The following is an 11,744-nucleotide window of genomic DNA, read 5'->3' as shown; positions in this document are numbered from 1 at the left end:
CTTTTATTTATCACCATATTGATTACTCATTATTTGTCGTTTCGGGTAATCAACTTCTTACTTGAATTACAACACTTGTCCCATGCTCCTAGCATGCACACAATGTTTACCTATGGTTCTTACTTTGTGAAATAGATCACATTGAACACATTTCCAATCATTCTCATTTCACAACTCCAAATCCTTTTCATAAATGAAAGAATATCAAATTCTTGCTACTTGTAGAATATGCTAGATTCTAACATTTTATGCAATGATCCTTTTGTGATTTCACTGCACCAAAGTCACAAAGACTATTGCCAATGATATTACAAAGTCCACTATCGGACATTGTTACAAGACGATTCCTTAGATATGATGTCTCTCACTCAAAGTACATTCCTTTGAACATCCTTTTGCATAAAAGTTTCTAATCTAGACATAGATTTTCAATATTCAATTCCCAATATGGACATGTTTCCATATTTTCCATATGACAACTCATTCTTAATAGAATCTTTTCTATAATAATAATGTCGATATGGTCCATCGAATACCATGCTTCCAACTACTCACAAGCGACCAATCCTTCTCAAACTTTGGATTGTCCTTTGATAGTTGTTTAATTATTTTAGTCAAAACCGATTCTAGTCCTTTTTCCCTCTAAATGCACAAGACATTTGGAAAATTTTATAATGGTCAAATATTAAAGCATTTGCAATCGATCCTATACCCTAAGCGTATGAGACACGATGCATAATGTTTTATTTGCTATGTTCTCAAAAATCGAATTGTGAAGAGGAATGTCGTAATCATAATCGAAATTTTAAGAACACACTATGTACCTTTGACTAAATTTATTAACATTTCTCAACCTAAGCCTTTAGATTTGAAATGAAGCATAATATTCTCTCCCTTAATTATAGCAAAACAACTTTACAACCCTTACTACTTTGCAAGATATAACTCTTGTTTTCTATAATTAATATTACCAACTTGCAATACGTGCCTTAATAATCATACAATCATAACATTTATGCTCCCACTATCATGATGATTACTATAAAACATAACACTTATGCTCCCACTAGTTTCGACATGTATTCATAAACATCTTAACTTTCAGAAAAACAATACCTATTGAATTTCTTAAGTCCATGTTTCTAATACTTAGTGTTTTGATAATCTTTTATCAAGGCTTCTTGAACTTATACACCTTTGCCTTAGATAGTTCATATGTGTGTGTAAACAATTGCCAAACCTCACAATTCAAATTATGGGAAGGGATACCATAACCATGATTGAATTCGAGAATGCAATTTTACAATTACTATCTTCTTAAAATCTTTCTTAGTGAAAGCATTTCCTCACAATCATTTTCATGAAGGAGGAAATCTTATGACACTTAGATTTAACGGTGTATTTGTTCCTATCCATGTGAATTTGTCAAAACCAAAATTTAAGACAAATTCAAACTCATATGGATCGAACTTTCTTGATCTCGATTTCTTGCCTTTATGGTAGCACAGCTGCCCACCATGTCTTCCAAGTAGTTACGCAACTCACTTTTTCTTATCAATGTACTTTCCATTGATCAAGGTCCTTGCCTTTTATGCATTCAAATGAGAACTCATAGAACTCATATGCATAATTAACTCAATTGGAACAGCATAGAAACAAAATGATGTCAACACGATAGGTCGTAAACCTCAACTCGTGTGCTAGTGATGAATGATAAGGTATATTTGATTTGTTCTTGAAACTTTTCAGGACCATTAAGACTCCCACTGACTCCTTGACATGTAGGATCCTTTTGTCAATAAACATTTCTTGACAAACAAATATTCAAGAGTTAGTGTAGCTTTTATCAAGACTCTTCATAAATTGGTTCTAGTTGGTCTTTGTCTTATCCAAGACATCACAACTTTCCACATTTGATGAATGTTATAAACCTTTAATACTTTTCACTCATTGTCACAATCTTAACTTTAAGACTTGTCATTGGAACGAAGTATGATAGACCTCTTGATTTAACCATTTCTTCAATCCTTGATTCCTCTTCTTAATCATACAATTGTGCTAAGATTTACTTAGAGGATCAATTGAGATATGGTTCTTAATCATTAAGACCCATCATAAAGCATAAAAGGTACTATCCCTTCTTCTTAGAATGGAGAAACTTTTATCTTTCTGCCTACTTGATTCTTCTTATTCATTCTACTATTGATTTAAACCTTTTTTCAATCAATCTAGAATTACACTTAATCTTGTAAGTATAATCACATTTACTAAACCTTTAGTAAATCATGACGAATATCTTTGTTACTCTTATGGTGGACTTGATCAACACGCAACTTTGTGTGCTCGATCTCCTAGTCCTTCACTTGACACTTTGTCAACGAATTAGTCTAATTTCCAAATATGAAATTTCTCATTCATCATGCAACCAAGTTGCGTGATTCCAAATTTCTGTCCAATTGAAACTTGGGCGATGAGAAACTCTCCCTATTTGGTAAATTCTCGACTTTCCATAAATAAGAACCAAATCCATTATAGAAACATTCAAACATCAATTTTTCATATACGCCATTGCAAGGATAAATAAATAATATAAAATCAAAATTTATTTTATTGCGGAAAAATTTTGTCCTTACAATGCAATTCATTGAAAAACTATGCTAACACATCTTTCTTAGCAATCTAATTCTAACTCTAAGTAGTAGCTCAAGAATCTAATCTTCGAGAAATGCGGTCAAAATCCATTCCTTCATGGTTAGATTCTGCTCACTTCTTCCCTTAAGCTTCCTTTCTTTTCTTCGATCCTACAAAACATCAATTGTAATCTTATCACATTATGTATTAAGAATCTAGAATAGAAGCTTAAAAGAGTTAGTTAATGGATTTTACCTATATTAGAGCCATATGTTTCGACTCTCCCATCTCTTCGATCTCTTAGGTAAATGGGGCAGCTTCGTCTCCAATGCCCTTTCTCTTGGCAATAAAAGCAAATTGACTCTTTTGGAACATGACATGGAACTACTTCAGACATTGTCTTTCTCTTATGATCGAACTTTTCAATCATAGCATGTCTTTCGTTGTCATTGTCTATATCTATACAGGTCTTGAAGGCAGATTCACCAATCAATTTTGCTTTTCTATTGCGCCAAACCATTGTCGATTCAGCAGCAATAAGCATATAGGTGAGATCTATAAGGGTCACGTCACGGTTCATCATATAGTACTCTCTTACGAACTCACTATATGAGTTAGGAAGTGACTGAAGAACCCAATCAACAGCCATTTCCTCACAGACAACGGATCCCAACATTCTTAACCTATCAATGTGTGACTTCATCCCTAGGACGTGTGCACACACCGGCTTTCCTTCTTTATGTTTACTTGCCAAAAGGGCTTGAGTGATCTTGAACTTTTCAAGCCTTTGAACTTGTGGGTTAGGGAGAATAATTGGAGGAGGTGGAGGAAGTGAAGCATGATTTCTTGTTCTTCGATCGAATCGTGGAATATCATCTTCATGTGGAATGCTTGTTCCACGGGATTTGAGAAGACCATAGTTGTCAAACTTTGACATCTACAAAACGGGAGAAAACGAATTCAAGTTAGTTGATTGATTGAGTCCTTAGTAAATCACCCAAATGAGATACTAAGGCTAGGACCCAACACAATATTCTACAACTCGGCAGAGGGATGCCGTAACCCAAATTGCAGAACATTTGAAGGTAAGTGAATGACGATTCACTAATTTCCACCATGAAAAACGAAAAAGAAATTTAAGTTTTAAATCTATGAAAACTCCTAGATCCTTTGAGATTCATTGAACTTTCAATGGCATGTTTAAATCTCGATATGCCCCTCTTGTTTGTGACTAGGATGCCGAGGATCACAAAGCAGGTGTGAATAACCATGCAAACTTACATGGTGCCCTCACATGTTACAGTCACCTATTCGATGTGCCGGTAAACCACACACACTCCACCGAACTATGACAAACATTGAGTCACCCTTTGCTACCTTTTCTTAGAACCATTTAGTGTGCCGGTAAACCACACACGCTCCACTAACATCTTCGCAAGGGCACAAAGTGTAATTTCATGGAATTGCATCAATTCACTTTTGCCTAAGTAACTAAGATTGGGAATTTTATGAAAACATTTAGTTACTTTAATAATTCATTATGCTTATAATGGAAGGTTTCGTCCTATCCTACCCGTTCGGCTAACGACCCTCCACTAGTCAAGAGTGCGGTGGGTAAGAGTGGATACCCATTCAATCGTCATTTTATAGGCAATTTCCTTAAACACCCCTTATACACTAGCTTCGTGAATGAGGCCTACTAATGGTAAGACTGACTTTTACTCATACATATATATATATATATATATATATATATATATATATATATAGTGTTAGACTTTTAATGTTATATATAGTATAGGGTGTATTTTACACTTTTAAAATATTAGGTGGTCAAATTTAACAATTATACTTTTAATTCAATTAAATTTTAAACCAAAAACTTTATGGATTTATTAAACCTCTTTTAATTATACACCTTAATTAATTAGTAAAACCATAAGGGTGTGATTTGAACTTTTTCAAAACTATAATAAGGTTTTAGAATTTAACATTCCTAATTAAACTTTTAATCAACTTTTAAATTCCAAAACTTGAGGGCAAGTTTTGAAACATTTCAAAACATTAGGGTTTAGAATTTAAATATACATCAAAATTAAACAATTAATCAAAATTTAAATTCCAAAACTTGAGGGTAAGTTTTGAAACTTTTCAAAACAATTTAGTTTTAATCTTTCTTAAAAAATTTCGAATTTATGACATTTAAATTAAAAAAAAATATTAAAACTCTTGATTTAATAATTATCTTGAATTAGACTATTAATTTAATTATTAAATCATAAGGGATTATCTAAATCATGAGGATAATTACCATTTATACATTTAAGATATCCTAATCCCTTAAATATCTCTATAGATTTCGAAAATAAGGATAGGATCATGCAAAATCTATAATTACCATATTTAACAATTAGAGGATAATTACAAGATACGGGATAATCCAAATCCCTAAAATTTAGGATCTTATCTTGGAGAGGAGGCTAATTTCGAAAATCAAGGGATTAAAACAAACCCTAGATTTCGAAATTTAAGGGTTTAAGGAAAGGATTTGAAGATCTTATTCAAACTCTTGCAAATTAGGTTTTGCAAACCCTAATCTCGAAAAAAAAAAAAACCTTAGCCTCCTAGGGTTTATTGGCAATAAACCCTAATATGTCAAGTTCATACAATTGAATTTTTCATACATATCAAGCATCAATATAATAGAAACCAGTCTAGGCTCTGATACCACTGATGGGTTTTGGTCATAAGACATCCTATGTGCTCATACAAACCCTAATGCTTGGATCTAGGTTTCTCTATTGTACATGCTTTGAATCCAAGACTATAAACCCTAATTCTAGCATTCAAATAATCATATTAACATGAGAATAGGTTTATAATGTTATCTTGATTGTTATGTAGCAATAACAATCCCAAATCTCCTTGTATTGACTTTGGAAGGCTTAGAGTCACAAGTGTCACTCCTCTAATGGCTTACAAACACCAAGAACAAATGGAGAAGGTATAAAGAGAGAGGAGAGGTATAAGATTTCGTCCCTAAGAAGCCTTGGGAAGGTCTGGACGAAATCAAGAGCCAAAGGGGGTTTATATAGGTGTAGAGATAGGGTTTCAGTCCTTATCCTTATCTAGTTGTTTCCTTACCAAGCAACCCATAAGATAAGCCTTGAATCCTTATCATAGTCGAATTCTAAGGTCCTTATCACCTCAAATTCGTCCAACCTATCCTTAAGATAATCCTTACCTTATTTTGTAACTATCACATTATTACAATTCAGCCCCTCTAGTTTAATTAATTACATTTGATCACAAAATTAATTCTTAATTAATTATTGACCAATATTAATTAAACAAATATGATTTCTCCTTTAATATATTATTCTTATAACATATTAATAAATCATAATAACCTCTCTCTCTCTCTCTCTCTCTATTTATTTCTCCAATCAAGTTGCTTTAGTGAAGGCAACCCAAAAGGACCATGCACCATCGGGTCAAGTACATACCAAAATAGTTATGGACTTAGACACTAATCCAACAGGGCCTGCCATGGCTTCCGTGTAGCTGTTAGGCTCATCCAGATTTACCAATGTGTTATCACTGATAAGTGTCTCACCTTCTGCAGTAATATGAAAACCATAATAATGCTCAGGTGCATTCCTAACTCTGGTGGAACGCCTCAGAGGTATAGATTCTTCAGTTGGCTCAACAGGAGTTTCCTCCTCAGGTTGAGGGCTAGGGTTTGAGGTTCCTTCACCACTTGACTCTTAAATTTCCTCAAGGTCAATTTACCTCCCATTGTGTAAGTCCCTAATCTGCCTGTGTATCAGTTAGATCCGTTTGATGGTGCGAAATTCCAATCAAACGGATGATGTCAGATCAAATAAAAGAGAAGGAGAAGAAGAATAATATGAATTTCTGTATGAATTGATTAGAATTAAAGCTCCAGATAAAAAAGATTCACACAAAATGCTCTCTGGCCGTAAACTCTCTAGGGTTCATCAATTTCTAACTCCTCACCCTAACACCTCTATTTATACAAGGGAACATGGGCCAGAAACAAATGGGCCGTAAATGAGTTTACGGTCGTAAGGTGTTTACGGCCGTAAACTCAGCCGTAAACATGACCAAAAACTCCACAATTATTACTCAAAAATATAATTGCCCAGAAAAGTAAAGTATAAACCATATCTTGACCCAACAATCACCCCCTTGGTTTATAGCTTTCTTTTCTTAATTGACCCAACAAGCTCCCCCTAAAAAGTAGCTGGCTCTTCTTGTCAATCTTTAATGAGAGCTTGCCTTCAGCTTTAACCTTCGATTTCTTCACAGCATCAGGATGAACATATGAATCTTCAATGAATGACTTCATCTTGAGCAGTTGCGCTTTTCTTCAGAGTTTGGCTTTGAACGCACGTCGGGTGAGGAGGCCTGATGTACTGATTCTTGAAAGATAGCGCTTTCAGGTTGAGAATCTTCAGAGAGAACATCAGAGAGAACAAATATTCTGGATCACTTCAGCAGGTACAAAGATAGCAGCAAACTGCTTGAGGAGGCTTCAATACAATCCGTCACATATTCTTCAGTTTCAACTTCACCTTGCTTCTGGGGTTGAAGGATTGAATGTCAAAAGAATAATCTTCATTTCTTGCTCCTTCGAATGCGAATTCTTCGATGCTCACGGACGAGGCTTTGGCTCAGAAATCTTCAACACAAACTCCATGAGTCTTATCTGTACCTGAAATCACTATTCAAGACAAAAGGAAAACTAAAAGAAAACTTAGCACACAAATTAAAATATAAACAAAAATATTTTTGAATTTTTGATTTTTCTGAACAAGAAATAAAACAGAAATAACACTATTTTTGGATTTTTAATTTTTTTTTTATTGTTTTTAATTTTTAATTCTCCCCTAATATTTAAATTAGAAGAAACTATGACAAATTTAACAAAAATAAAATTGATATCTAACTTTAAGAGTGATTCGGGATCAAAGTTTTTAAACAGCCTTTATCCACTTGTCGGTACCTTTCAAATTCACATATTTGTCTGATCAATCGTCGGTATTGTTGTCCACTTAAACACGAAAAATTGTGACAAATTTAGGACATACTATTTGCTACAAGACAGGGTGAACTTAAAAACCTAAAATTTATATATGATCCTAATTTCTTAAATACTATATCTTAAGGACCATTCATCTGACGGCGACCAGGGATATTGTTGTCCACCTAAATTGAGCAGCGAGATCTACAGACAATCTGTATGTGTTCAATTTTAAGTGTACTAGAACGTGTTTCCCGCTTCCTGATATGCCCCATCCATCAAGAACTTCCAGAGTACTCCTTACACCGGGTGAGCAGACAACCATTCAGAGAGAGAAGAGATTCAGAATTCTATTGCTAACTAGTTTAGAGGGGTTGAGAAGAAGAAGCTTGCATATGCTGTGTACCAGGTCGGATTAGAAGTCGCGCAAAGGAGACAGCATATGGCTAACAGATGAGAAGTATTTCACACATATATTTCACACACATATATATATCCTGCAGAGAAATAGAGTTGCATATGTTGGGTACCAGGTCGGATTGGAAGTCACGCAAAGGAGACAACATATGACTAACAGACAGAAAGAAAGAAAATGATATTCTACAGACCTAATTTATCGGAATTTACCAGTCGCCTCATCCAACCGGAATTAAGGACAGAATCCACATATCGAGGAAAAGTTAAACCACGGTTCCAAGTACGGGCTCAATTAATGTGACGAGTAGATTCCCATATATATCTCCCTGCTCAACCTATCCGAGCGTCGTATTGTCAGGCTGAATGGATCTAACTAGGTCAAGATTTGTCAAGTCTATAAATTTCCTAAGTTCAAATCTCCCTAGTCAAGTCCATTTAAAATTTTCGTGCCTACCGACGCATCAAACCAAAGCATAGACCCTTCAACTTTAGGTACGTTACGCAGACTCAGATTGCCTGTTATCACTAAATAATATCACTTCCAAAAACATCACCCTCAAGCACACTTCATAACCAAATTTTTTTTATTTTCTGATTTTCTAATGTTTTTGGATTTTTTTTAAATTTTCTAATTTTTGTTTTGTTTTTATTTCACCCCCTAAATTTGTGCAAAGGAGAGAAACGAAAGTAAATGTGCAAATTTAAACTATCGTAAAACAAAAATTAGACTTTAAAGCGAATCAACTTAAGACAAACTCAGGAGTATAGAGAAGAAAACGCAAACCGTAAGTCACCGATTGAATTTGCATCCAGAAGGTCTGAGAACAGCACGCATAATCTCAGAACAGATTGAATTTGATCCCTTCTTTTCTTCCTTTCCCGCAAAAGGACACATACTCTCAAATAATGGTCTGAATGTTGTATAGTTGAGAGATGTCCCCAATCATATGCCAGGAGTAGCCACTACCAACAAACCAAAGTCTGATGATATGCCTCCATAGCTGCTCCAGCACAGAGCGGGATCAGTTGGTCTTTGGAACCTATTCCATTTTGAAACTGGGTCGACCTTTGTAGCACCTGATTCCTGGTATGTATTCGTGATTATTAAATCTCTTTATTTTGCACAATTAGCCTTGGACTCGGCGAGTTGAGGGACTGACTCGCCGAGTAGAAGCGGGACTAGACGCGGGATCTACTAGGTCTACTCGGCGAGTAGGTCCGATGGACTCGACGAGTAGACCCTGTTTGGACTTAAACCCTAACCCGGGTGTTTGCACCCTATTTAATCAATCTAACCCAGACTCCACTTCCCTTAGCACTCCCAGAGACCTGTAGAACGAAACCCTAGCCTCCTTTGTGTCCTTGTGGGTGACTGTTAACATTTTGAAGGTGTTTTGGGGCTTGGGAGAAGAAGTAGAAGATTGAAGAGTGCAAGAAGGGAAGGAGATCTGAAATCTACTTTGTGAAAGGCCTCCATTCAGGTAGAAAAGACCCTAACTTGATCTTTAGCTCGTTAGTCCCCTTTTTGTCCCTAAGAAAAGAGGTTTTAAGCCCTACAAACCTAAATCTCTATGTGTTTATGGCTAATGTTCTGCAGGAACTTTGGATGTGGACCTTTTGGACTTCATAGTAGCATAAAGTCTCTGTGGTTGAGGTAGTGGAAGTCCCCAATGAGCATAGGACCTCTTGTATAGCTTGGAAGTGCATGTTTGAGCTCATAAGGCCATGCATGCACGTAAAGTTTATAACTTTACATGGTAAATGAACCCTAGGACCATGGATCTGTGGTTTGGAAGTGTTGCATGTCCTAGATCTGGCCTACTCAGGATGTGGGTCGAAGGACTCGGCGAGTCCCAAGGTGGAACTCGGCGAGTTCTATGAAGATGGTCGTCGACTCGGCGAGTTGGATGAACAAACTCGGCGAGTCCTATGAAGATTGCCTGGAACTCGCTGAGTAGTTCTTCAAACTCGGCGAGTAATATGAACATCCACAGAACACGAGGGGTTTAAGCATCAAAGGCTCAACCCTTCGTACCTGTGCACGGAATTAACCGTATAACGTAGTCCCGAAACCCCCAAACCCTCGAATGGGGTGTTTTGGTGTGGATTGGAAGCAAGCAGAGGACCTGCTCGAGGAACTCGGCGAGTTGCTTGCAGGACTCGGCGAGTTGGTACTCGAGTCGACCCCAAAGTCCCGGGTAGCGAGTCAGGGGTGACTCAGTGAGTGAAAGAGGGACCTGGTGAGTGGGACCGGATCAGTGAGAGATGGACTCGGCGAGTTGCTCTCTGGACTCGGCGAGTCCAGTCAACTGGAAGTTGACTTTGACCTGGTCTTTGACTTGGTGAGGGGTAAAAGGGTCATTTTACCCTAAGAACATCTTGCGTGTTTGACTGATCGTTTTGTGGGAATTACAGTCGAGGGACATTAGCAGCAGCAGCAGCAGCAGTAGACAGCTAGTTCCCACACAGACCAGCAGCCTATTCGAGGTGAGTTACCTTCCTGTAGCAGTGGGTCTAAGGCCACAATGCCGACCCACCAGTAGGAGACGTATGATAGATGATTGTCTTTGTGATATCATCTAGGTTGCTACTACCTGATATGTTATATGCTAGCATGATATGTTGTATGTGATAGTAGTCGAGTTCGGTTGTTAGGACCGAAGGGTAGTCAGACACCCTAGATACGTCTGACAGTATGTGATGATATGTTTGCATGCTGGCTTGTTATGTTATATGCGATAGGGGTAGTATGAGGGGATCAGTCCTTGTGTTCGGTTGTTAGGACCGACGGGTAGTCAGCACCCTAGAATGGCTTGACACGGGTAGTCAGCACCCCAGAATGGCTTGACATGGGTAGTCAGCACCCCAAAATGGCTTGACACGGGTAGGACGGCACCCCAGAACGGCCGTATCGGGTAGTCAGGCACCCCAGAATAGTCGGGCAGTAGGCGTGTTGATTGTTTGTATGATATGTGGTACGATGGGGGAACTCACTAAGCTTTGTGCTTACAGTTTATGGTTTTGGTTTCAGGTACCTCTTCGTCGAAGGGGAAGGAGCCGGCGCGATAGCGGTACATCATACACACACACGGATTTCCGCACTTACGAGATTCTCTGGGACTTATACTCTGATATTATGATGATTGTATGATTTGATTTTTAGACATGTCTTACGTTTTGTTATGGTTTGATCAATCAATGTTTTTTTACAATTAATGTTTCTCTAAAGTAGTGTTTTTAAAATGAATTTTTTGGACGTGAAATTTGGGTCGTTACAAGTTGGTATCAGAGCCCTGGTTTGAGGGATTCGGACACGCCTTCGGGAGTGTCTGAACTCAAATCGAGGGATTAAAAGATTTTCTAAAAGAAAATGATCTCTAAAATTGAGGAAAAAGTTTTTTGAGAAAGAACGAAGTGTGTGATGTGCGCGACCGGCCGAGCTCAAGTAAGTATTCCCCAAAGTACCCATACGAGTTTATGTTATGTTTATCAGCTTTTGTAGAACAGCATGCTAGAATAGGACTAAGGACCTAGGAGTGATGCCTTATGTGCCTGCTTTATGTGTTCCAGTTGTATGGGAACTTGCATGCTAGTAGTTGAGTAAACAGTAAGTAGGATAGCCTGCTTAGGTTATGCCTGGTAGTATGAG

Source organism: Lactuca sativa, chromosome 5 (genome assembly GCF_002870075.4).
Source record: "Lactuca sativa cultivar Salinas chromosome 5, Lsat_Salinas_v11, whole genome shotgun sequence".
Taxonomy (NCBI): Eukaryota; Viridiplantae; Streptophyta; class Magnoliopsida; order Asterales; family Asteraceae; genus Lactuca; species Lactuca sativa.
This window is presented reverse-complemented; position numbering follows the sequence as displayed.